We start from the raw sequence: 25,637 nt of genomic DNA on the forward strand, positions 1-25,637 counted from the left end.
TTATATTCCAGGTGTCATAGACCAGGAACCTCACCAGAATTGTGCCTGATATTTATCTGCCGTTTCAGGGAAGCATAACCGTTTCCATCATCAAGGACCAAAGGGCCAAATTGATACATTCAGATCCAGCTAATGAGTGCAGAGAACAGAGAGCCATCTTTGCAAGCTGGGACAAATGACACTAATGCAGTTTAATAAAATGCTGAGTGCTGCTGTATGAGATGGGTCATGATCAGCCTTGGGAGAACTGGACGTAGGATGGAGTTTCATCCCTTCTGTTGAAAACTAAAACTTAAGCCATTATGGACGGTTTTTCCCCTCACTGCTGGGCAGGGAGGTAGCTGTGGAGAGTATCTACCCCTTTCTGTAGCTAAGTTAAGCTGGTCAGCAGTAACATGCAGGGTCATGCCAGTTCAGTTGTTTCTGGTCCATACCTTCCTTCAGCGATGCATGAGAGTGCTCTGATTTCATCTATGGAAGCGATGTAGTGAGTTGTCTACAATTTCTCTGAGGTAGTGCACAGCTGCAGTATTTCATTTCATTAACAATGAATTCTACACCATGGGCTATTAGCAGAAGTTATCCTGCCTGCCTTAGCTATTTGTGAGCTTTTTCCAGTACCAGTAGTGGGTTAATCTGTGAAGTTGGATCTAAACAGGAAATGGTTAAGGTATATATGTGATAATGAGTGAAAAAGAGAAACCAAGTTTGAGTGTAGCTAGGATATTTATTTTCTGAGAAGGTAGTGTTCTGCTTGACTAGAATGCTTGCTTTATTTATAGAAAAAAAACAAAACTCCCATGTCCTTAGCTCACAGGACAGTTCTGGCTCTGCTAGTTGCTTGGTAGAAAAAGTACTTTTTGGAATGTGACTGCAAAACATTCATGGCATTTCTTGGCAAATAAGAGATCCTGAGCATTAAGGGAAAGTAGTTCTTGTTTTGTCTAGTTCTAGTAATGTTCATGTTTTGGGCAAACTTTCCACAAAGATAGCTTTTTGTTGGGAGTATTTGATTGTAATAATGAAACTAACACTATGATGTGAGTAGCTGCAAGGTACTGACTTGTGTAGGAACCACCAAGCTGTACCAGTCAGCCTCGTTGTCCATCATGATTCTTTGAATTTGTGCTTCTGTATTTTTAGATTTTCTGTGCCTTTTTCTTGTGAAACCAGGAGACTGACACTTCCAGTATTTTCTAAATTCTTGAACAAAAAGAGCATTCAAATTATAAACTCAGAATCCTGTAAGCATTTTACAGGAGAATGTATTGATGTTGATGTGAGCTTCTGTTGAAGTGGTTATCACTGAGCGGCTTTTGATCTGGCAGCTAAGAGCTGTATGTGTGAGAGGAGGTGGCCTAGCACCTAGTGACTTGCCTGGGTGGAATTACCACAAAAAGGCACTTTCAGTGCTGGCTGAGGACAAAGAGACAAAGTGGGTGGAGGTTTGGCCTTTCTGGATATCTTCTGTGTGGCTCCTCAGCAGGCTGATGTAATTACATGGTAGACAAGTGTCCATGTAGAACCATCCATTTAGAAATGATTTCTGGGTGCAAGCACAGGCATTTGGTGTAGAGTATCAGGAGTGCTTGTTACTGTGCAATGTGTAGTTCATCTGCTTGCTGCTGGAGTTCAGGGCTTTATATTTCAGATAAAGAATCTGAAAGTCTCCGTTGCTAATTCAGCTCTGCGAGCCCTCAGTGCCGCGACTCAGACAGGACACACTTATCTCAATATGCAAATATCTGAAATGAGAAGAACATCTGTTAACATCAGAGGAGGTTGTGTAGATGATTTAATGGTTGTAGCAGTCTGAATTAGGTAAAGTGCTGTGATAATGTCACTGCGATGGCTCTAAGCGACCAGTACGATGCTGCTGTGAAAGAGTCTAATGTGCTTCTGCAATACATTAGACATGGTATTTCTGGAGAGAGAGAGAGAGAAATGCTAACAGCATCTCATAAAGCCATCCTGAGACCTCATTTGGAGTATTGTGTCCAATGATCCTCCTTGGCAGAACAGAAAGATGGACTTAAATTGGAGCAAGTGCAAAGACAGTTTAATAAGCTTGCACAGCAGATTTATTCTGGAATGACAGTAGAAAGTTAACTTATGAGATGAATCTTTAAATTTGAAGTATTGAGGTCTCCAAGGGGTCTGAAGGGAGACTGAAACTGCTTGTTTTGATTATATTTATTTGGCACTAACAACATGCTTCAGTCTTTCCAGTGGTTGCTAGTGGAAAAGAGAAGCATGTTTTTTCTGCTCTTCTTCCAAACCTTTTAATAACCCTTTAATAAAAATTTATTTTACTTGTCCCCTGTTCCAGCTCCCACCTTCTAACATTCATCATGGAACCAATTACTAGATCTAGAGTGAATGGGTCCGCTCAGGAAAGAGAACATACAATAGATATTTTTATTCCTTTTCTGTTGTGTTAAACACGGTCCACTGATCATGATCATTTAGGAGAAGTTGCTACTTAAGCAATTACTAAAAACATGCAGCTATGGCAAAGACATCGAAAATAGCAAGTTGCAAAGCTGTAGTAGAATTGTAGCTTTTCCTGTAGCTGTTTTGCCTTTTGTAGGGTATGGAGAAGCATTTTGTGAGGTTTAGGACACATGGAGCAGATACACAATGGAAACTGCAGAACATTCATCGTGTGGCTGCCTGCAGCTGCACGTGCATCCCAAAAGGATCATGCCATGTCTCTGAGCTGTGCTGAGGCACAGTGAAATGCTGGGTTGGTGATCCAGAGCAGGTGTAGCATTCTTTCTGCTACTCAGACTGTACTGTTTGGTGCAGAGAAGTTTCTCAGTCATTTGTCACCTCCTGTAGCCCAGAACAACTGTTCTCAGTAAGTGATGTCTTGCAGTTCAGTTATCACTCTCCCTTTGCATTTTTGGCATTTCTGTGAGAAAGTAGACTTGCAGGGAAATCAGCATATCATCAACGACCTCAGATTCAGGAGCGGAACTATAGAAGCAAAATAAGATGTGAAATTTTTTCAAAAGCTCTAAATTTGGTATTGAATTAAGTAACCAGAATGTGGGCAGGAAGTAAAGAATGGTAAAAAGAAGTGCTTCCATTAGGTTGTCTTGTTTTTTTCAGAAAGCTGTGCAGTCTGAGCCATAGTGTCTACAACATATTCATGGCATAGATGCTTCCTGGTAAGTGTGCAACAGGAAGAAATGTTGTTCTTAAATTATTAAGTGAAAAAGTGGCTGATGAAGGATGGGCTGCAGCTTTCTAGATTTTATTTCAGACAGGATTTAAAGAGAAAGTTTCTTTTCAGTGTCTAATTGGAGAGCTAGATAGTAAAAGTAGGATGTAACTTCCTGGTGTTGACAGGTTCAGTCCATCAGCAAACATTCAGTTGGCTGTGAAAAGACTCTGTGCTTTATGTAACTATCGTAATTTTAAAAAAAATCTTAGGGAATGGCTATAATGTAAGCCTGGATATTTGTAACATACCTTGTTAGGCAGTGGTGCACTCTCACAGAAGAGAACTAGTAACGTAGGATATTGTTCCTGCTTCTACTAGTAACTTGCCATGTGGTTTTATGCATATTTCAAAAGGAGGCAAATAACTTTGAGCAGATCATTAATGTTACAATTGAGGCCAGTTGAATGTCACTTCTGTTTTTTACCATAAAAAAGCAGTAGCTCCCATTTAAGATGAATTCTCTTTCAAAAATGAACTGAGTTCAGAAGACTGTACTTCTACTTGGCTGACTAAATGTAATAGCAAACCTTTCAAAAATTCTGGCCATAACATTTACATTAAACTCTTAAAATGGATCTGACTTATTATTTACTTTGAAGTCAAACACAAAAAATGTGCTAGGGATTATGTTTTAATTGAAGGGACTTGTACTGTGGTAAATTTCTTTCCTATTCAACACCTTACAGATCATCAATCTGGGTGGAAGAATGCACTGAAACCTTTCACGGACAATTATGTGACAGCAACTGCACTGTTTAAATATAAACATCTCTATTACTTTATAGCAATTCCCTTCACGATGAATTCTTGTAATTAGTGGTTCCTGAAAGTATCAACACCTCCTCTCTCCCTCAGCTCTCTGAAGTGTGAAACCCAAGGATCAAAGAAATGTTAACTACATCGGCTTTAGGCTGTATGAAGTATAATCCCAGATCACCTGTTTGCTGGAATGTTCTAGGATTTAGGTGCTAAAATCTGCTTGTTCTAGAAAGAGAGATGTTCTGAGGTTAGCTGGGATTCTTTTGAGTGAAGATTGTTAAGCAAAACTTTTTATTGCCAAGCCCTCCCCACCAGACCCTTTCATGGAAGATTTGAACTACTTCATTGTATGATTCTGTCACCATTGCCTGGTAAATTTTCCATGTCAGGAAACCAATAGATAATAAGAATCATTATTTTCCTTCTTCTTTAAGGCTTTGGGGAGGCACAGGCACTTTTGATTGTGACAAGATGGGGAAAGGGGTGATTCTTGTCTTCATTCTTGTGTTTTTTGGGGGAAAATGATGGGCCTTCATGTGTAAATTATTGTCTTGACCTTTCTGGCAAGGACATATATGTGGGTGAACTAAGTGTATTTTTCATATCGTTGGTGATGGAAACTAGAATATAAACATCATAGTACAAGGGATGCCAGGAACTTTTGAGGAAGGGGAAAAAAGAGTAGAAAGATTTACGAAAATAAAAGGAAGCAAATACTTAGAGGTGTTCCATGGCTTTTTGATCAGTTTACCAATGATTTTTGTATTTTGAGGGATTTCATGTGTGTATGTGTTGGGTTTTTTGTTCTTTATTTAATTCAGAATCAATATACCACTAATAGCTGTGTTACTAATTTCCTGTTATCCTAGGTAGCAAAGCCATTTGAATATACTGATTAATAGGATATTCAGAGTGCCAACTTTGGAGTAATGCCTCAGATCACAAGTGATAATTGGCTTCTGTATGAGTTGTAGTCATTGCATTAGTTAGGTTTTGAAGCCCAGTTCCCAGAGCATGATTCATATTGACTGTCCTCCTTTCTCCATGGGAAGTGACAGTGGTGAATTTCCTGGGTCAGGCAATAATGGGAGTCAGGATAACTAAATCTCTTTCTGCCCTCAACACCAGCAGGAAATATAAGAAGTGGAAGAACAAGCAGTTGTATGAATTAAATATATTCATGTGACTGTTTGAGATCTCCTCAGAAGAAATAAGAATAAATACCATATTACATTATCCAAACACGTACCTTTCAATGTTGAGTGCATATCAGCAAGATCCAAGTATTATGAACATTTTTATTTCCCTGTCTCATTTTGGATCAAATAAAGATAATTAGATACTACTTTCAGCATTTAAGTGTACTTAACTCAGTGTGGCTCAATGGAGGAATGAGTGATTTATTTGTAAATACTGTGTTCATTAATGATATTGCATTTATACTTAATTTTTATATGTTGGACACACAAAAAGGTTGTTGGAAGGTTGTGTTGTTGTAGTGTACCTAAATATTTTTGATCATTTGCTATTGAAATGTACAAAGATAACTATTCTACAGGATTTTTTTTTTTTCAGTTAAATCAGGGAGATATTTTTTTCTTTTTCGATTCATTACTGGAAGATTCAAGACGTATTAGAAATTCTTCTTTAACAGAAAATTTCTAGCACTGAATCATTCATCTGTGCTCATTCAGTAAAGTATGCTCTTATTAAATGGCCACAGTAGCAGTAATACAGTAGTAGCATTGGAGGGATCTGTCCATAATCCAGGAGTGTGGCACAGGCTGGTATCTACTCACCTGGGAAGCAGCTCCATGGAAAGGGACATGGGTGTTGAGGTGGACAGCGAGTTCCATATGAGAGAACAGTGTGCTGCTGTGCCAAGGAAAGCCAGCAGGATGCTGGGCTGCATCAGCAAGGGAATCACCAGCAGAGATAAGTTAAAAGTCACTGTCTCACTCTACTCAGTGCTTGCCAGGCCACATCTGGAATGCTGTGTCCACTTTTGGTCCCTGCTGTACAAAAACGTCTGGACAGGCTGGAGAGGGTCCAGAGAAGGGCCACAAAGATGATCAAAGGACTGGGAACCTGCCTTGTGAGGAAAGGCTGAGAGAACAGAGTTTGTCCAGTCTTGTGCAAAGAAGGCTTTGTGGCTACAGAGGTGGTGGAGATTCCCTTTTTACAAGGAGTCCCATGGAAAAGATGAAGGGTAATGGTTAAAAGTCACTCTTGGTGAGATGCTGATTGAACACAAGAGGAAAAATTTTCATAATGGGACCAATCAGCCACTGGAATAATACGCCCAGGGAAGCTGTGGATTCCTCAGCATTGGACACTTATGTGATTTGTCTGGACAGAGTGCTGGGCCATCTTACCTAGACTGTGCTTTTGCCATGGAAGGTTGGATCAGATGATTCAAGGGGTCACTTCCAACCTGGTATTCTATGATTTTACAAATTCACTGTAAATTCAGCCTAAGCACTCTTAACCCACCCACACACCAAAGGCTTGAGACAGAATAGGCAAATGTCTTTGGTTAGCCCATACTTTCTGGCAAAAATAGATGAAGGTTTGCTACAGTCTACTTTCTTATGTAGCCTAAAGAACACTTATCCTTGTAAATAATGCCAAGAAAACCCTGTTTTTGATTAAAACCTCTCTTCCTCTCCCCCACAGTATTTAATATATTTGACTGAATTAAGGGCTCTTTTCTTTTTGGAAAAAATGCTTTTAAAAGGTATAAGTAACTTGCTGTTTACTGAGGTGTAGATTGAGTTTAGGTTGAGACTTAGACTCTAAGTAACTTTATTTTGGTTCATCGTAGAAGGATTTTGTTTTTAAATTTAAAAGAGTGGATGGTGTTCATCTAACAGCAAGCTGCAGAAGTAGCTACAGTCCACAAAGCCTTCATACAGCTGCCTCGACATCTAAATATATAGGTGCCTGTAGTGAGGTATTTAAATGCCTGAAATTCTATTTCTGCACTGCTGATTTGGCTTTTCTTCTGCCCCAGTTTTTCTGGGATCCTGAAATTAAGTGTTCCTGCTCATTAGCCCTTGTACAGATCTATTTAACACCCATCATTAGAAATGAGTTCTGCACAAAGTGTAGCAGCCATAGCCATGGCATGCTAATCACAAAGACTGCATAGGAGCCAGGAAAAGATATGGAGTTAGTTGTGAGAAGAAATTTTGAAACTGCCAGGGCAAGAGGGAAACACAGGAAGTGAGTGGGGGAGTAAAGAAGTGGGAAAAACATGGGAAGGTGAAAAGCAATATGGAAAAATGAACATCTGTGAAGGGCGCAGAAAACTGAGAGACTAAAAGGAATGCTGGTGTGGGAGAGCTGGAAGCTAATGGGACTCTGGTTGTGGGGTGGGAGCAATGTATCATATAATGAAGTTGTTGAGAATGAAATGGTCACTGAAAAGAGGCAGGGAGGCTGGACTGGGATCCTGAAGAGGAAACTAAGCCTAAAGACGAGTGGATGTGGGCAGCAGCACATGTCCACAGGATTGGCAATAATAAGGCTTGGATGAGAAGTGGCCAAGTTTTGAGGGAGGTTGAATATCTGTATTGAGCAAGATGGAGCTGCTTCTTTTTAATGGCTACTGTCTTTTAAAAAACCAAGGTCAGGAAGCTACCTTGAATAAAGAGCTACAAAGAGTAAGTCCTGCAAAGCTGGGAAAGTGCAGAATTAAGATTGTCTAAAATATGTTAACTGAGCTGCTCTGGACATTTGCATTATGATGCAGTTTTAAATTCTGTGATCTCTTGAATGGTGTGGTCTTTCCAGGTGGAACAGATACGTCTGAAGCTGCAGCAAAAAGGAAGGTCTCTGGAAACGTGCTTTTATTTGTTGTAGAAATCCTAAGACAGAGAGTGAATGGGGCAGTTCACAAGTGAGGGGAGATGTCACCTTAACTAGGAAACTAGGTGGATACAGCTTCTCCAGGCAATTAAAGTATTATAGAAAGCTAAATACTCTGAAAAAATGAGTTTTAGGAACCTGGTTGCACACTAAAGTTTGCAAGGCTCCTGATTCTGAAGTTTTCTTGTCTGTGGGATCATCTGATGCCCCTGGCAGGGGTCTCTTGTTGCCTGCCAGCACCAAAGAGGAGCTCTGTCCGAGAAGGGGCGTTCCTGTCCTCAGAGTGCAGTTCAGGAACAGCACAGGATAACCTGGGGCAGTGTGTAGAGCTGTGCTGTGACCACATGGAATGCAGTCACTTGGTAGAGTTTCACTACTCTCTTCTAGCTTCTGTATTCACTGAATGAGATTGGGGTCCCATGGAAAAAAAATTGTGCATTATCACCTAATACAAAGTCAGTCAAACTAGATTTGAACAAGGGTTCCCAGTTAACTGCAAATCCTTGGGAAAAAAAAAAGAAAAAAACTTCCAAAGAGCTTACCTTAAAAATTTGATAGTTTCCACATCACTGGATACCTATCATATTAGGATTTTATTTATTTAGAGTGTTGATGTTTGTATATAGCTTGTTGTCTTCTGTTTCTTTAAATGGCATGCTTCCCATACATTTATTCTGGGAAAATACATGCAAAAACCCTAGGAGAATCTAGGAATTATGGTTACAGTCAGGTTTTAAATTTCCGTTGACTTCTGCTAACATCTTCTTTGAAAAATTGTACCTTGCTTAATTTTCCAATTATATATTTACTTGCATGGTGGGGAAGACAAAAAATTATTTTCTTTTGATCTGATGTAATTGGAGCTGTATTTTAGGGGAACTAATTCGATCTTATCTGATTATATCCTGACCATGGTCAAAAGTAAGGCTGCAATTGCTATTTAAGGAGACTGGTTACAGAGGTTGTGTCATATCAAATACATTGCTTTTCTACTCTGTTACTGTTAAATGGGCTGCTCTAAATTAGATGGTCTAATTCTGGAAAATTTGAATACGTGCAGGTGGACTTTTGTGTCAGCAAAACATATGTCTGCAAAAATTGATTCCATATGGTTGAATGGCACATTTTGAAAATGTTTCTTTAATTCATACTAGTGCCAGGAGAAAGAATAACTCTATTTTTTGAGCTCCTTAACTGAGTGACAGTGCACCTGTACACGAACAATTTTTCAAATTTTCAATAAAAATATGTAGGATTTGCTTGTCACATGTTAACAGCTTTAAGGTAGCTTAAATATGTGGCTACAAAGGCTTAACTCTGTGCTCTCGGTTTATACTCCTAAAAACAAGTGATGAAATATACCTCAATCATACAATTCCACCATCTATTAGGTTGAATTTACATGAGTTTTCTTTCAGAAAACTCATTTAGGGTCATGACAAATCGAAAAATACATACATATACATATATATATATATATATATATATATACTGGTCAAATAAAACTCAGGTTATTTACATGGGGAAAACAGCTTTGAGTTTGCTTCTGGTCAGCCATATTGATGGGAAATAATCCTGTGGGAAATGCTGGAGATACGAATTTTTAAATTGGGGTCGTAAAAGTTGATATAATCAAGAGATGAAATTATGAGGAGTAATGTAAATTAATTTTTTAATTTGTTGTTTGGTTTTTTTTATTGTGCACAGGTACCTAAGGATAAAACTGGCCTGAAGGGAAAATCTGGAGGAAACTGGGGACCTAGACTGTTCTTGTACCTGAGTAAGTGAATACTTAGTGGAAATCAGCTTTACAAAATGTTTAAACTGTGAAATATTTGTCAGCATCTCTATGCCTAATTGCAGTTGTAGCTTTAGACAATACTTTGGCTTTTGAATTGACAAAGACCAGAAGTAGGGCTACCTGCAGGGAGGCAATATGGTATAGAGCCTTCAGTGCTTTGCAGTAGCTTTTCTTTGTATTGCTACCCTTGAAGTCTCCATAGAATGAAACAGCTTATAAGCAGAATTTCTTGGTATTGTGATGTTTTGCCTTTTCAGTTATTTATCTTCAAACTAATGTCTGAGTTTCTTAAAGCTTAACTTGATCTTGCTGGTTTGTAATAACAGTAAGGCAGTGAGATTCAGCAGAACTGGAGGTCAGGCCAGGTTAAATATGAGGTCATCAGAGGGTGAAGGCTGAGAAGATGACCTCGTGGAAGCCTGTCTTGGAAAGGATGAATGCTCATTTCACGAGGGGTTTTTTGAGACAAAAACTATTGTCTTGGTTGGGGTTTGCTTTCACTAAAGCAGGACAGGGACAGCTTTTCTTCATCAGCTGGGATGGGGCATGCAGTAGACATTCCTCAGCATCTGGAGGCCCCCAGTTCTACAGAGCTTTCTGAAAGGCAGGCAGAGTATTTTCCATTTATCCACATAGCTTTCTTTCCTGGCAGCCCAAGCATTATTCTGGTTGCAAAAATTTATTTTACATGTTGAAAAGGTACATTGATGTGTTACTTATTATTTAATGCATTTATTTAGTCATATATATTAATATATGAAATTTCTGTAATATTAATGAGCAGATAAATTTTTATAGAATGAAACTTTTTTCTACTGGTAACATTTTTAAAAATGGGCAAGTTAATTGAGTTTTCTGAAACAATTGCTAGAGCTGGAGCCTTTCTTCCTGCTGGCATTTCTCATGCTAAAAGAATTATCTTTGGTTTTAGAGAGCTTTACTAAGCTGAATATCCTTACTGGTACCTACATTAAATTTTGAAAACAATACTTACCAGCTGAGTCTCTCAATTTAATCTGGTCTAAACTTGTTACCAGTACCGTTTATTCCAAATCTGTGCCGTGGTTTATTCATATTCATGTACTTACTGCATTAACTTATGAATTTCTATCCATCGCATCACTGGATTAAAAAGTGTATTTCATTTTTGCTAGAGTATTTACTGTGTTTGTCCCTGCAGTAAAGTAGTAGACAAGAATGTTTCTCATTCCTTTCAATATTAAAGAGAATTAAATATGTAACCTAAAAATTTGCCAGGCTTTGTGAGCTACATAAGACTTTTAATTCATTAAGAAATACATCATGGTAGCATTTAGTATTATCATTCTTTGATTTGTAATTTGGTGCTGAATTACAAATAATGCCTGAGACTGTATTATAAGTAACTGGTTGCTTTCCTGTGCATTAGCAGTTCTCATTGGAGTTCTGGTTCCTTGTCTTGCACTTTCTGTGTATAGTTTTAGAAATTAGGTCTCTGGGCTAGTGAACAGGTGCAAAGTTTATTAAAGAAGAAAAGTTCAGTGTTCTTAAATGATAGTGGCATGTTTTGAAATCACAGTTGGCTCAACAGCTCTGTTTTAAATCCAGCAGGGACCTTTGAGAGAGATTTTTGCCTTGTTTCTTTTAACTTCTATACTAACATGAAGCAAATGTTTTCATTTATTTCCTGTGTTATCAGTCCTACTCTGCATATTTTAGTCTATTGCTTTTGACAGTGATGAAAGGCAGCTATTTCCCAACCTTTTGTATTTTGGGTGCTACATAAGCTCAGCAGTTCATTTGGGGAATATTTTCTTCTGATATGTTCCTGTTTCCTTATTTGAAAGGCAGCATAAGAAATTCCAGATACAGTTGCCATTTTCTTGGAATTGTAATTTAGATTTTGTGCTTGTGTACATGAGACAGGATCTTGGCCATACAAAAGAAAGGCAGTCATTCTGCTGGACTGGAGAACCTGTAGGTATAGTGACAAAGATATTGTGTCAGTGTTGTGTTACTTTGTACTTGAAAATTGTCCTTAATTGTTGTCTAATAAGGTAGAAGTCAAGAGCTAGTGAACTAAGAAATGGGGATAATCCAATTGAATTGTGTAGTGTGTTCCTTCATGAATATAGGATTGATCTCCAGGTGTGGTACCCAGTTTATTATTTGCCAGTTACTGTAGTTACTGCATCACCTACAGATTTTCTCATTCAGACTTGAAACTGAGTGCCTTGGGGCAAGATTTTCTCTGTTAAGCATGAAAATGAACTGGCCTTGGTTTTGAGAACATCCTGTGTGTAACAGTTCTTGTGCCTGCCGTTTGAAAGATCAACAGGTTTTGTGCAAATCTACATCTGAGTGTGAAGCAAGATAAATGTATCTATGACATAACCCTTGTTGTGCTGGGTTTTGTTCTTTTCCAGGGATTGGTAGGTATTAGTCTGTGCCATATTTAGAGGCTGAAGTGAAGCCAACTGGTACTGCTGCTGTAGCCTGTTGATACTGTAGGATGAAGCTTTACAACTTCTTTTATCAGTTAATTTCACGGAGATTGCTATTATTTTTGTAAATCATAGTGTATGGTTTCTGACAGCTTTTTAAGATGTCATATGCTCTGCTGTTTATTGTGTAGAAGTCTCTGGGGATTTAAAACTCTTTCTCTACAGTATCTCCCTCACATAGATCAATTAAGTTTCTAATTAAAGTTTTATCAACCTAACAGCTACTGAAATCTTAAAAATGTTGATATTTGTTGACACAAATATAGGAGGTTTTCTAATTTCATGAGAAAATTTTTGTTGAGGATTCTTCGAGATTTTTTATGTTTTTGGGAGTGTTTCTTTGTTCACAAAGTGGTGTTTCAATAATGGAAAGCTTTAGTAGTAAAATTGTAATGAAAAGGAGCCAAACAAGTTTATTTAAACAATTTTATTGATTAAAATAGTTTGTTCTCAGCTAACAAAACTGTAGTTGTAATCCTTCCCCATTCTTTTTGTCTTTGAAAGACTACTTATTTTGATCAGACCTAAAATGTTGATGACAATTATATCTCTTTGTTTCACCTGAAGCCTTTCTTTGGTGTTTGGAAAGTTGTATATCACTACATTTGAAAGGTAACAAAGCCCTGTGGTTGGCCTCAGCATTAAAATATATAGACACTTTTGCTTTATGAGGCTGTAAACCAGATAATTCATCACTACTGACGACCTGGAAGTATATGTGGGCTTTTAAAGAACAATATGTTATATTACAAATTCCTTGGAAGGAGGAGTGTTTGTTTTTAGGAATTCCTGGAGAGTGGAAGCCTATTAGGATGGTATTGTACGTATAATAAATCATATACTTGGCCTAGGCTGGGGTTTTTATTTTTCCTTTTTCTTTTAAGGTCTAAGACCATTTAAACATTCTGTCATAATCATCATAATAATTAGTATCCTCTCTGCAAACACAGAAGAGAGGAGGAAGCTTTTTTTTTTATTTTTGCAGTGTAATATTCTCAGTGTCTATATAAATAAATGATAGTGTGTGGCATGATTCACATGAATAGCAATGCAGCTGTATTGCTGCTGTCTGCCCAAATAACAAGAAATGAGAGGGAAAGAAGAGGTGATGGGGGGGACATGAATCGGAGAGGAGCATTGTGGTATGAATAAATTGACACTGTGGTTTTGCTGGGGGGGGGGACACTCATTACAGGAGGCTTCATCTGTTTTCTGCTTTCCCATATTTAAAAAGCATCTTTAGTGATCCTTTTTGCAAACAGCTCATGCTGTAACTGGCAAAACAGAAGCAATTAGTGGTGTAATCTCAAAGGGAATCTCAAGCTTCACTTTAAGTGCAATGATTAAATCCACTAGAGTGATAACCATTGCTGCCAAGAACTCCTGTAATTGGTCACTAATGTATTTTGTTGTAGCAGTCGATAACTACTGCATTTCATGCACATAATTAGTAATGCATACGCATTTGGCCAGTAAAATTGAAAATCTTGATAACCGAGGGTAGAGGGGGTGGAAGGAGCACAGAGCTGGAGAACTGAAATACTGCTCTGTTGATAGTACCTAACTAGAACTGTGTGCTTCAACAAAACAAGTGTCCTACTGTGCTGGAATACAAATGGGCTGTCTGTGGCAGGATATAGCAAAGACATTTGGCAGAGAGGGATTTGAAAGCTTCTGGCATAATGTAATTGAATTGGCCATTTCTTTAAAGATACAGCAAATTGTTTGCTGCAGCATTCATCATCATGAGGAAGGTCAGACAGCTTGCCAACCGTATGATATTCATAATAAAAAGTAAAATGGTGACACTTATATTTAAACACAAATCATGCTATCATGTTTGTAAAACCTGGAGAAATGAATGGGAATATTTTTGGTGGCGCTGAGCATGAGTAATCTAAGTAAGATTGTAATTCAAGAGGGGGACACCTTATAAGCAGAGAAAAGATCCACAAGGAAATTCAGCTACTGAGCAACATATGATCCCCCTGAGTTGAGAGGGTAGTAGGTGTTTTGGCAGGATTATTGCTGACTCTCTCTTCTGATCACTTAGGGGAAGATAAGCTTGTATGATCCTATTTTTTGCCTTTTAAGAAAACAAAGGCAAGAATAACAAAGAAGAAGGACTCAAGTCTTTAAAAAGAGACAAAATGTGAACAAAGCATTGCTGGGGTTTTTTTTGTTAGTCAGTTATGCTGTGACAAAATAAGATGATGCAACAACCTGTGGCATATCTGAAATGTTCTATGAAATGCTCTGTATCGGTACTCTGGGAAACCCCTCTCGAGTCACATCCAGAACACTGAACGTAAATTGCCCGGTGACAGGGGCTTTGGGCCATGCAGTGATGCTTCTGCAAATGAGTAGCTGTTAGCTTTTAGGTTCTAACACATTCAGGAGACTGGCATTTTGATTTCTTGCACCACTGCACCACTGATAGGGTTGGAAATGGGAATCAAAATAATTAGATTGGATATATAGATCCCAGCAAACCAGCCAAGAAAGCGGCTGGGCTGGGAAGGGCTGCTCTGAATTCTAAAATGTGCCAGTGCTGTTCTTATGAGAGCATGAGGATGGAAGGACTAAACTAGAGTGCAGATGCTCACCATTTATATTCAAAGCATGTAATAAAATAATTGAATGTATGCTTCCTCCTATTAAAGCCTGTTAAAATCAGTAATAAAGTACATTACTGTTGTTTTAAAAAGAGAGCACAATTTTTCAGGTAATATGTCACAGTTGTATGCATAGTATACAGATAAGCAGACTGGGAAACGGTTTTTTACATTATCCAAGGCATTCTTCCTTCTGATACAGGACTGTTCCCATCAGTTCATTTTCTGTTACTTAGTCTAGCAGTATCTTTGCAGTATTCCCTCTGGCAGTTTTTACAGGCCAACAGTTGTTCCTCTGCAAAGAACGTTTCCTTCTAGTCCCTCAATATTTTTTTGTAAAAAACCCCAACGAAAACAAGCCAACAAACCCCCCCCCCACTTTCCATGCACTCCTTCTTGAGTTACCATAGCTGTTAGAAAATGTCATCCTTTTTCTATGCACATTCTTCCTTTAGATATTTGTAAACAATTACCCCACTATCTCTTTTTCCACTTTACCATTTTTCACCTGTAAAAAAAATACCTCTTTCTTTACTCAAATGTCAGTTCTTCACTTTTTTGCTTTTCAGAGACCCACCTTCATTTAATCAGGAGATTCAAGAGTCCAGATTCTTCTAAATCTCTAGAGAGTATATTTTTTTTCTGTTAGCATGATTCCTAATGCTTTTCTTTTTTAAAATCCTACTCTCTAGATTGACTGCCCATATTACCTCCTACATCATTTATGTCTCAGTGCACTCTCTCCCTTCCTTCCCTACCTTCCTTATTACTGATATGAATGTTTTTCATACCAAACATGTTACATCTTGCATTTTCTCAAGCCATACCTTGCTTTCCATTTGTATTTCTATTTTTGCTTTTCATTGCATTAAATCCCAAGACCTTGTGTCTGCAACTTCCTATCTAGGAAGTCAATGTTAAGCATCCATCCAGAATAGCCTATTGGTTTGCATGCACACCTGCCACGAGGAAGGCAGTGGCTGCAGTATCTCCTCTGCTTTGAAGCCACATGCACAGGGCTGTGTCTCTGGTAATACTGTATGATAATAACACATGTTACTATCAATGCAATAGTACTTGCCTACGTTTGCAGAAGTCTGTCCTGCATGCTGCCCCTAAAATACCGAGTGAATCTGTAGGCAAACACAGTAGTTATTGTCTCCAGTTGTAGTCACTGGAAAAAGCTATGTTGAGCTGTTTCTGAACTAAATATCAGCATTTTTTTCCCGTTTCCCTGCTTTGGATCTCCACGAGGTCTTAGATGTTAGTTTTCTTATTGTGCTCTTCTTCAGTTCATTATTTCACGTTACCCTACTCAGTTGTAAAGATAGTGATGAGGAATAGCAAAGTGATGTCTTCTTGTTTTAATCTGTGCAAGCCCATAATACCTGAAGCTCCTTCAGAAGTTGTCATTTGTGTATCCTGAAGGTGCACTGTGGCCATACTGTACAGCTTGCACATAAGTCTCCCATTCAGTGATTTGAGGTGTTGACCTCAAAGATTAAGATTACAAGAATAACAAATAAAAAGTGTATTTGCTATCCATAGGGAATGGACAATACTTGGCTAGTATGAGAGTGCAGCATGGATGAGGGGTACGCATACCAGGAGCTCTAAGAATTTGGGTTTACTGCAGAGATAGTTTGGTGGTTCTGCAGGAGCTAGTTTTTCTAGTAGAAAACACAAAAACCAACCTATTTTGCTAAAAGAAGACTGAAATTATGAGTTGGTCATCATCTGGTAATAACCAAGTGAAGATTTATGATATGAGAAGGCTCTTTTGTTTGGATGTTATAGAAATAAAAAGATGCACTGGAAATAAGAAAAAGAAGTATTCAACAGGAAACAGATTTCATCATTCCCCCAATATTCATAAAGCTGGCAAAACTGTTGAAGTTGAGACAAGGAATTAGCTGAAATTTTTTACATCCAGCTCAGATGAATTTCTGAAATACAATTTCTTTCAGTGTTTGAGCATTGTGTTTAATGCAAGAATTGCATATTTGAGTTTCAAAACTTGTGTTTTTGAGAAAACTCAGTTAGAGGTAGGGGGTAACTTGTGTCTCTTGTTGGATTCGTTCTTATTAGGGCCTTCAGTTAGGGTTTTGGGCTTTCATACCTGCTGGTTATTTAGTTCAGATGATAGTCACAGGTTTCTGGAGGGCAGTTGCAACACAGTAGTTGCTGTGCAAGAAACAGTTCAATACGGCTCCAAAGGTTAGCTCTTAAAACACACAGCTCACTTACAAGCCCATTAAGGATTGACCTATGTTGAGAGTTTATTTAAGTGCTTGGCACTGTTCTTTTATATAGGGAGTTTGGAAAAAAAAATGTTATTTTTTACTAATTTTTTCCTTGACCTTTACTGGCAGCAAAATTGGTTGGCAGTAACACAGCAGGTCTAAATGCAACTTTTAATTTATGGCCTTAATTTTATAGAAGAACAAATGAAGTTTGGAGGCAAGAAGAAATGAAAGACTCCTTAGCTTTTTACATTAATAACTTGATGAATGTGAATGAATGCAAATGCCACTGACTTGAGCAAAGAGATCAAATTAAATACCTTTGGCAGGTTACACAATGTCTGTGTAAGGGGACTGCAACACCTGATCCCTGTGTTCTGTCTGCTGCCATTGAGACAACAGTATAGCAGTGTATTGCACAGGTAACATTTTCTGCACCTTTTAGGGTATTAACTGTTATTTCCTCTTCCAATATATAAATAACCTGCTATTATATGAATTCTAGTAATGAAAACGCCTTGCATATTTCAGCACCACATTAGTATAGCATTTGTTTTATTTTGGACACCTGCAAATATATTTAATCTTCTATTGTATATTTATCAAAACCATTTGATATAAACATCAGGACATGTCATATGACTTGAATGTGCTGTAACTCAGGACAAACTGGGCTATTTCTTCCTTGCCTGGAAGAAACATACTTCTGTGCTTGTTGATGTCTTATCCTTGGTTATTGGAGCTGAGTTTATGCCCTTCTTCTACAATAATCTTCCCAACTATGTTCAGTGAATATCTTACCCCTTTTCACTGACAATGCAGTTTATGGGATGATTTCTTTTGCTGTAGAGCTAATAACTCAGCATGTTATTCTGTGTTGACTTGGCTTTTGAAGGCCATCTCGAGAATATGCAAAAGAGTATTCAAATTACTTTCTTTTTTCTGATCTCTTAGGCCAACACAACATGGTGAATGGTCACATCTTGTGAGATAGTATAGACTCAAGGAAATTTTTAGATTCTTTCTGAACTGATAGAGCAGTTTCATTTACACACAAACTTAGCTGGAAAGAGATTCACATATTTAGTTATTTTAAAAGATAAGTATCGTGGCTGTGTAGGATTGAATTATACCAAAGTGTGTGGAAAATATTTTTCTATTTTTGAAAAAAGAAAAAACCCACATTGTTTTTATGTATTCTTAGGGGAATATGGTTTGAATCTTGCTTTGTTACAGTAGCAAGTTTTTTAGATTTTCAGAGCATTAGTCCTTAAATGAATAAAACCCTTCTGCCACCTTCATGCATTGTTTGGGAAAACTGAATTTGTTTAGGAAATGATAAGTGACAACACTGATATCTTAGCTCCTTATCTTGGGAAGTGCTCTCCTTATTTTCCTTTTCTGTGCCCCTCTCCAGAACAAAAGGAATACAAGAATGCAGATGTTGAAAGGCACGAAAATGTGCTTAAAGTATTTTCCTTCTGTCTTGGAACAATGGTTGCTGACAGCAGAAGGCTTGCTTGCTTGTTAAAATTAGATTTGAATCATCAGTGTAATAGCAGTAGGAAATTGTAGGGTGGAAAGGTGCCAGGAAGCCAATCTGTATCTGCCCTTTTGGAGCAGGGGAACCCGCAGTGACTGGAGCTGTCTCCTCAGCTGAGTGAGCTTGCCCTATATGACAGGTACTGCTTTAGGCATCCTTAAAACAAAATTGTCCTTGGGCAGAAGCCATTGAGGTGGGATCCCCAGAACAGACAAAAGCACAACAGTTCAAGACAGCTGTTACATACTACTTAGGCTTCTGAAGAGTTTGTTTCTCCTTGGTTCCTTACATTGCATTTAATTTGGCCCACTTACATTACCTCCCACTATTTTCCTGCACTCAGATAAAGAAAAAAAATCTGTGTTTTGGGGCTTGGTTTTTTTTGGATTTTATGATTGTGAAAACACTGGGAAGTTTTCATAAGCTAGTTGTGAGTAAATTAGAGGATGATGCTTGCTCTGAAGCTGCATCAGAATCAGCATCATTCTATCTAGCTCATTCTGTTTCTCTTCAATTGTTTTAAGGCAGTCCAGTGCCCAGTTACTTCTTTTATGTAGTTATTATCTGTTGGCTTTGCAGTAACCCAATCTATGGAACACAGTGACCTCTCTATGCACCTTAAAACCATTCACAGAAATGGCTGTAATTCTGCTGATGCAGAATGCAGCTGCCCATTTAAATCTCTTTTTCTTACAGAGGGGATGGTTATGTCTCTGCTGTGTACTGGCTTCTGTTTAATTTCAAGTGCAGTTTTTTACATACTTCCATAAGCAGCTTAGTTCTTGATTACTTCAGGGAGTGCTTTGCCTGATACAACAGTAATTGATATCAGCTGAAGTGCGAAATTTACCAGTCCCTTCGTTTAAATTAGTGCCAGTTGGAGATGGGAGAGCCAAAAGCAGGACTCTGCCTGGGAGAGGACTCTGCTTTTGGAAATTTAGTTTGCTATCATAACACAGAATTTTCTGACCTTCTGGTTATGAGGTTATTCTTGTCCTGGGGTGGCAAAATAAAATCAAAGTGGTTGTATAGGGACGATCAAGGAGGAATTTTAGTTTAAGTATTTAATGATATTTAGTCCATTACTGTTGTCTTCATCAGTGCTATGAGTGCCATCAGACATATTTTAAAATAAATGTACATAAATAACAAGGTCATAATAAATGCAGCGTTGGTTTATATATATATTTTTATCATTTGTTTACATTTACTCCATTTAACACTGTTTTGTGTACGTATGTATCCATCTATCCATATACATCTGGCATTTTTATATACAATGTTCATTTATTTTGTGGAGAAATAAGCAATTCTACAACTGGGCTGTATTGTTTATAGGTACTATTTAATTATTGGCAAATATTTAGAAGGCACAGGACCACCATGGTTTCATGACACTGCTGTAGCAAATTTGATGGTGCACAAGAGAAAACTGAAAGCAGTGCTTGAGCATCAGTGGACATCTTGACTTGACGTGCTTGTGTGTCCAGCTTTTAGACTGCAGTTGCTACTCCTGCACATTTACCAGCTGGGAGCATGGTGTGTTATGTGGCAGATTTTGCTGGAAGTTGCTGGTATATTTGTGATAGGAAAAGTGGGTAGGGTTTGATCTGCCTTTTTTCCCCCAGGGTCGTTACAGGACAGTAGAGTGATGTAGTGTAAGATAGGCTTCAGGTCGCTCAGATGACAGTGGTTTGTACTTGTTCTTTACTGTAATGAGTCAATTATCTATTCTTATATGTGTCCTGTGGTCCTGTATCATATTTGTAGACAGTTATTTACCAGTTTCTCAAGATGGTGACATGAGCCATTCCCCTAAATAGCCCAGATACTTCTGTTATATAGAACCTTTTTGTAATTTTTTGTAAGTTCCTATTTGTCTTGTAGGTGTCTATAAAAGTATGTAAATCTAATCTATAATATTAAGAGGTTTATGGCCTTAGTACTTACATTTCAGTTCTATGTAGTGCATTGTGAGATTGCATGTACTCTTAATCATATTGTTAGCCATTATCATCTTTAAGCATATTCCATGTCCCTTGGGTGTCCACCTACCATCTGTTATTTTATCCCATTAGATTTCCACCAGATTTCTCATTTTTTCTCTAGCATACTGTGTTGAAAAAACCCTCCTTATAGCTTCCCTCATTGATCTCCCAGTTTAGTTTTAATTACACAGCTAATCAGATTATGATGACTCTCTTTATTTCTAACCTCCCTGTGCTTTCCAGTATGACCAAAAGCATGTACTTCATTTCTGCATGCAGGTGTGTATGTGCATGCAGGGTGACTATACAAGATTCTTCTAAGCAGTGCTTTCTGTTCCACTCACTTTGCATGGAGGGTATAAAGACACCTAATTCTTCACAACTTCATCAACTGCTCGGCTTCCACTATCTCCTGTGGACCAAGGGAATCCAACTCTCAGCAGCTGACCTGAGCCAATTCAAAAGCAGCGTCCTGCCCTCCTTCCCCTTCTCCCTGAGCTGTGCTCCCATTCCAGGGTGCTATCAGCTCTGTTGAGCTGCTGCCTGGTGCAGAAAGATGCACAATGAGCTTCCAGCCAGCTGGACAGTCTGTCCCCAACACATGGCAACCACAGGCTCTTAAATGAGCTTAGGCTGCCTATTAATACCTAGTGCTGAGTCACTGCTGAAATGCTTTACTTTGCTATGCACCTTTTTAAAGCAAAGCATGGCCAGATCAGGTCTGCCTAGGACAGGCTATACTTCACTGTCCCGGCCATTGAACCACGAGTGACTCAGCCATTTGTGTGGAGAGGTGAGGAAGGCACTGTGGAGGATTACCTCTGCAGTGTCTGCAGCCACCCTGCTCTGCTTTGAGCATCACTGCTTAAACTAAAACCTGGGAAAATACTCTCCATGCACAGAAAGCATCTTTCTGTTTTCTTTAAAACCTGTGAGAAATGTAGTGTTCTGGGAAGATGCATGAGAATTATTTACAAACCTAGTGACCATTCCAAACAACTCAGACAGCATGTTTACTGTTAGCTGGCATTAACTGACATTCCTGCATGGGGAACCATGTTTTTATAGGGCAGGAAGGGTTCATCTATTCACTGTTCATTTTTTGTATTGCTGGACAAAAGCTTGCCTGATAAAACAGCATATTTTCATGGCTAATGAGCTCAGTCAGTCCTTGGTTTCTATCCATGTACTACAGGAAATAAACCGTATGGAATATTACTGTGGAATATTTAGGTTCATTTATAAATACAAAGATTCATGTGTACAAATTGGCTTCACTCTTAATTGATTTAGAATACTTGATTAGACAACACAGCTGAGCCAATGTAACTCTTGCTGCCACTGAAAGAGGTGGTTCAGCCCTCACTTTTGTCTTCCCATCCCTTCTAGCCATATGGTGCTTGTCTGTCTCCTCAGTCCAGTGCTGAACTCCTTCCTTCCTGGAAGAGATCAAGCCATTTTAACTGGTCTGATGGTATGAAACAGGTGTAGGGAACTGTGTGCTTCATTTCTGGCAAGGATGTTTCAGCGTGAGGGTTGCAGGTCTAGTGAGAAGCCTCCAGTGCCAGGGTAGATCTATATGGGCTAGATCAGGAGGGTTTCCTTTCTACTTACTGTTTGGATGAAGTAAATGAGTAGTCTGGTTTTACATATATCTTCTGTTATACATTTTTGCATGTTACCACCTGCACATGATGTAACAGTCTTGTGGCCAAAAGAAAAAAAAAAAAGACATTTTTAGCACAGATGGCATGATTGGTAGGGCTGTGGTTTTACATATTTTGAATTTTAGTGGAGTGAGGAGACTTTATACTCTAAAACTTAAGCTATCCTGCATTTCAAAATAAAAGATATTAATAAAATGCCTTAGTGCATGAATACTTGGCAGAAAAACAAGACTTATTACTTTATCCAGTAAAAATCAATAGCCGCAGAACAAACATGTTCTTCACCAGCTAGTCATGTAGAACAGGGCTATGTTTCAGTAGTTTTGATGGCTGATGAGGGCATCACATGCTTTAAGTAGCGGTGCTCTACTTGTGTTTATTCTCACTTTTTGTCTTAAAAAGCTGGCCAGAATCATCTCTGGTGTACAGCCATCCTTTATGTTAGCTCCTTGCAAAGCCCTGTAGTAACTTTGGGAAACAGTTACAGAGTCTGCTGCGTTAGGAATGATGTTTTGGGACCCATTTTTATTTAACAGCCTTAGTGAGCATGTGTGAAAGCGCAAATGCAAAGTTCAGGGGCAAACTTCATGCTTGTGCTCAAGAGCTGGATCAGGTACTGGGGCACAAAATGTCTTGTTAGTGTTGCTGAGTTCAGCTGCTGCTGTTTGCCCAGCGTGGGAGCAGCAGCAGGTGCTGGGTTGGGGAAGCTGCTGACGGCCCAGGGAGGCAGGCAATAGGAAGGGAGAGGTCAGAGTAAGACTGTGCTTTTGTCTGGAAAAACCAAAGCAGAGGTAGTGTCTTAGATTTTGGCAGCTCAGGTGTGCTTTTCTCATATTTAGGTTTTCTGCAGTCTTAATAGCATTTTCGTTTGTGTGTCATCTCCTTGGCTGTTATCCTGTTTTCTGTAGAGAAAGGAAACTTCCTAGGTGTAGTGCTAAAAACACATAGTATTGACAGCAGTCCTAGTTTTGGTATTCCTGGCACTGATGGCCTGTGACAAAATTACTTAAAGCTGACCAAAATGATTACGTTAGGTAACAGGATTGTACTGCTATGTCTTGTGAACCAGCCACTGGAAAGAGATGTCCAAGTTAGATGTCATGAATTAAATGTGCGTTGCACCTGCAGAGCCAAGCCAGGCATGTATACCAGACCCTGTGTGGGTTGAACTGAGCTGGAGGCTTGGGGACTTTGATGGCTTCAGGGAATCACCTTCTGTCTGTGAAGCCTCCATCCAGGTGGAGGGAGCCCAGTGCAGCACAATCAGGTCAGCCAGGCAGAAGCCCTTGGAAGTGGCCGAATGGAGACATGTACCCACTGCCCGGACTTCCTTTGGGCCTGGCTGGGTGGTCTGGCTAGAGCCTGGCTTAGTGTTGAAATGAAGAGCCAGGGCTGGACTCGCAGCATGCAGAGGGTAGTGGGGGACTTCAGCAGATGGATTCTGGTAGTTACTGTTGACATAACTTTAAGTGGGAACTTTTTTTTCCCATCAGATTTGAGCATAGCTAAAGCTGAACACATTTTGCTGACACTGAAATGGCATCGCCCAGGATTTCTTGCTGCCCAGTTTCAAAACACTCTTGTAAAATAGGGAGATTCACAAAAATCTTCCCAAGAAACTGGATTATAATAGAAGACAGAAGTAAACCTAAGTATAGGTGCCATGACTTTTACTTTACATCTAGAGACAGACCTTTTTATTCTCAAGCTATTATATTGAATCTCCCTATCTGTACACTGTACAGAGTTGTGGTGCTCGCTGTTTTTGATAGTCTCATTCCCAAAAAAAGTTATTACGGTGAGGTTACTTACATGTGCGAGAAGTTACTTACAGCCAGGTTGCCTACGAAAATTGCATCACATATGTGTGTGCATACAGGTGCATGTATACCTGTGCTGAATGCAATTAAAATCCTTCATCCACAAGCACCACAAGGTTGGAGGCTTTTTCCACAAAGAGCAATATCTCAAACACACAGGTTTTGTAAAAATCCAAGTACTTTGTCACAGTGGCAATTTATTTTTGTGACTACAAAACCGTGAGCAAGCAGCACTATGTCGCACAGGCATAAGGTTTTGCACAGATGTAGGGTAGTGCAGCCCAGGAACATGGATGTGTTCACATCCAGGCCTGCCCATCTCCCTCCCTGCTGGCCCCTCCGTGCCTGCTCAGGCTCTCGGCAGGAGCACAGAGATGGCTGTGGTTGTACCTGTTGGTGGGTGATGGGTTGTTTTTGCCCTCGATCGCTGCAGGAAGAGAACAGCAGCTTATCGAGCGCTTCAATCTGGTGTGCTGAGTGTAACAGTTTATGAGAAAATGGCTGCCTTGTTTTCCAGCCGTGTCCCAGGGATGGCCACGCAGGAGAAAATGAGGATCCGAGCCTGAGGAATCTCTCAGCAGTTTCCCTGCCATTTAACATTTATAAATATGCTGCGAAGGATCCTTTTTCTTTTTTCTTTACAAGTAGCTCCCCGCATTAGTCCTTGCAGCACAGTGGGGGGGGAGGGGGGAAGGAGCCTTTCCAGACCCTCACCAGCACTCCTAGGCAGGCATGCATGCACACATATCTCTCCATGTATATGCATGTATATATGTGTATACAATATATATTGTATATATACAATATATATGTATATTGTATATACAATGTATATACAAGGTGCGACTTCAGGCTTGAAATTTGTCTTCTGAGGTAATCTAATCACTTGCTTTTTAGTGATTATATTAATGAAGTGTTGTTTCCTAATGTATTTAGTGCTTCTAAAAATTACTTTCTTCATTTTCTCACAGTTTGAGTGACACAGCCTTGCATTGTGAGCAGACATTATGTGCCATGAAATAAAAATGCATACAGCCCTTACTTACATTGAAGTAACTCGAGGTTGGAAAGGTTTTAATACTAATACAGAAATGATCTACAGAAAACAATTCCCCCTGAATAACCCACTAGAAAATTCTCTGCTGTTCAAGTGTATTATTCCATTATTAAGTGGGATAATGAAAACAATTTTTAGCAAATTGTTCTAGCTTTTTGCAGCAGTTTATTTCCTTCAATTCTTCAAATGATCCTGATGTTTTAATGAATTAATTCCCTCAGTATCCTATTGGAAAAGGCAGAAGTGGCATAAGGAATTATAAACTCTTGAGAGAGTAAGAAAGCCACTTAATTGGAATATAATGGAAAGTCTTTTAAAAGGAGCGATTAGCTTCTTTGGTATTTGGACCTCTAACATAAACTACTGTCTCATAAACTCTGGTAGATTTAGCTGTGCTGGTTTAAGATGTGACAATTACCCGTTGTACTCATCTGCTGGGCTTAATCCTTCATCAGCTGCTCAAGAAAATGCAATCCAGCCTGTGAACCCTGTGGAAGAAGAGGCTCGAGATCATGTAACCCATTCTGCCTGGCCCTTCCTGGGGACTCTGTGGGCTGAAACT

The 25,637-nt window shown here is 39.0% G+C and overlaps 1 protein-coding gene across 2 annotated transcripts in view; it reads left to right on the forward strand.

The window, feature by feature from the left end:
• The window catches only part of TBL1X (transducin beta like 1 X-linked), a 187,247-nt gene that overhangs the window by 44,711 nt on the left and 116,899 nt on the right, over positions 1-25,637 (forward strand). For both annotated transcript variants that reach the window (XM_014882426.2, XM_088160184.1), the window contains exon 2: positions 9,566-9,638. The gene's annotated coding sequence lies outside the window, so the exon portion shown is untranslated. The remainder of the gene's footprint in view (positions 1-9,565; positions 9,639-25,637) is intronic.

The sequence above is a fragment of the Sturnus vulgaris genome, chromosome 2, assembly GCF_052056855.1.
Source record: "Sturnus vulgaris isolate bStuVul1 chromosome 2, bStuVul1.hap1, whole genome shotgun sequence".
Lineage (NCBI taxonomy): Eukaryota > Metazoa > Chordata > Aves > Passeriformes > Sturnidae > Sturnus > Sturnus vulgaris.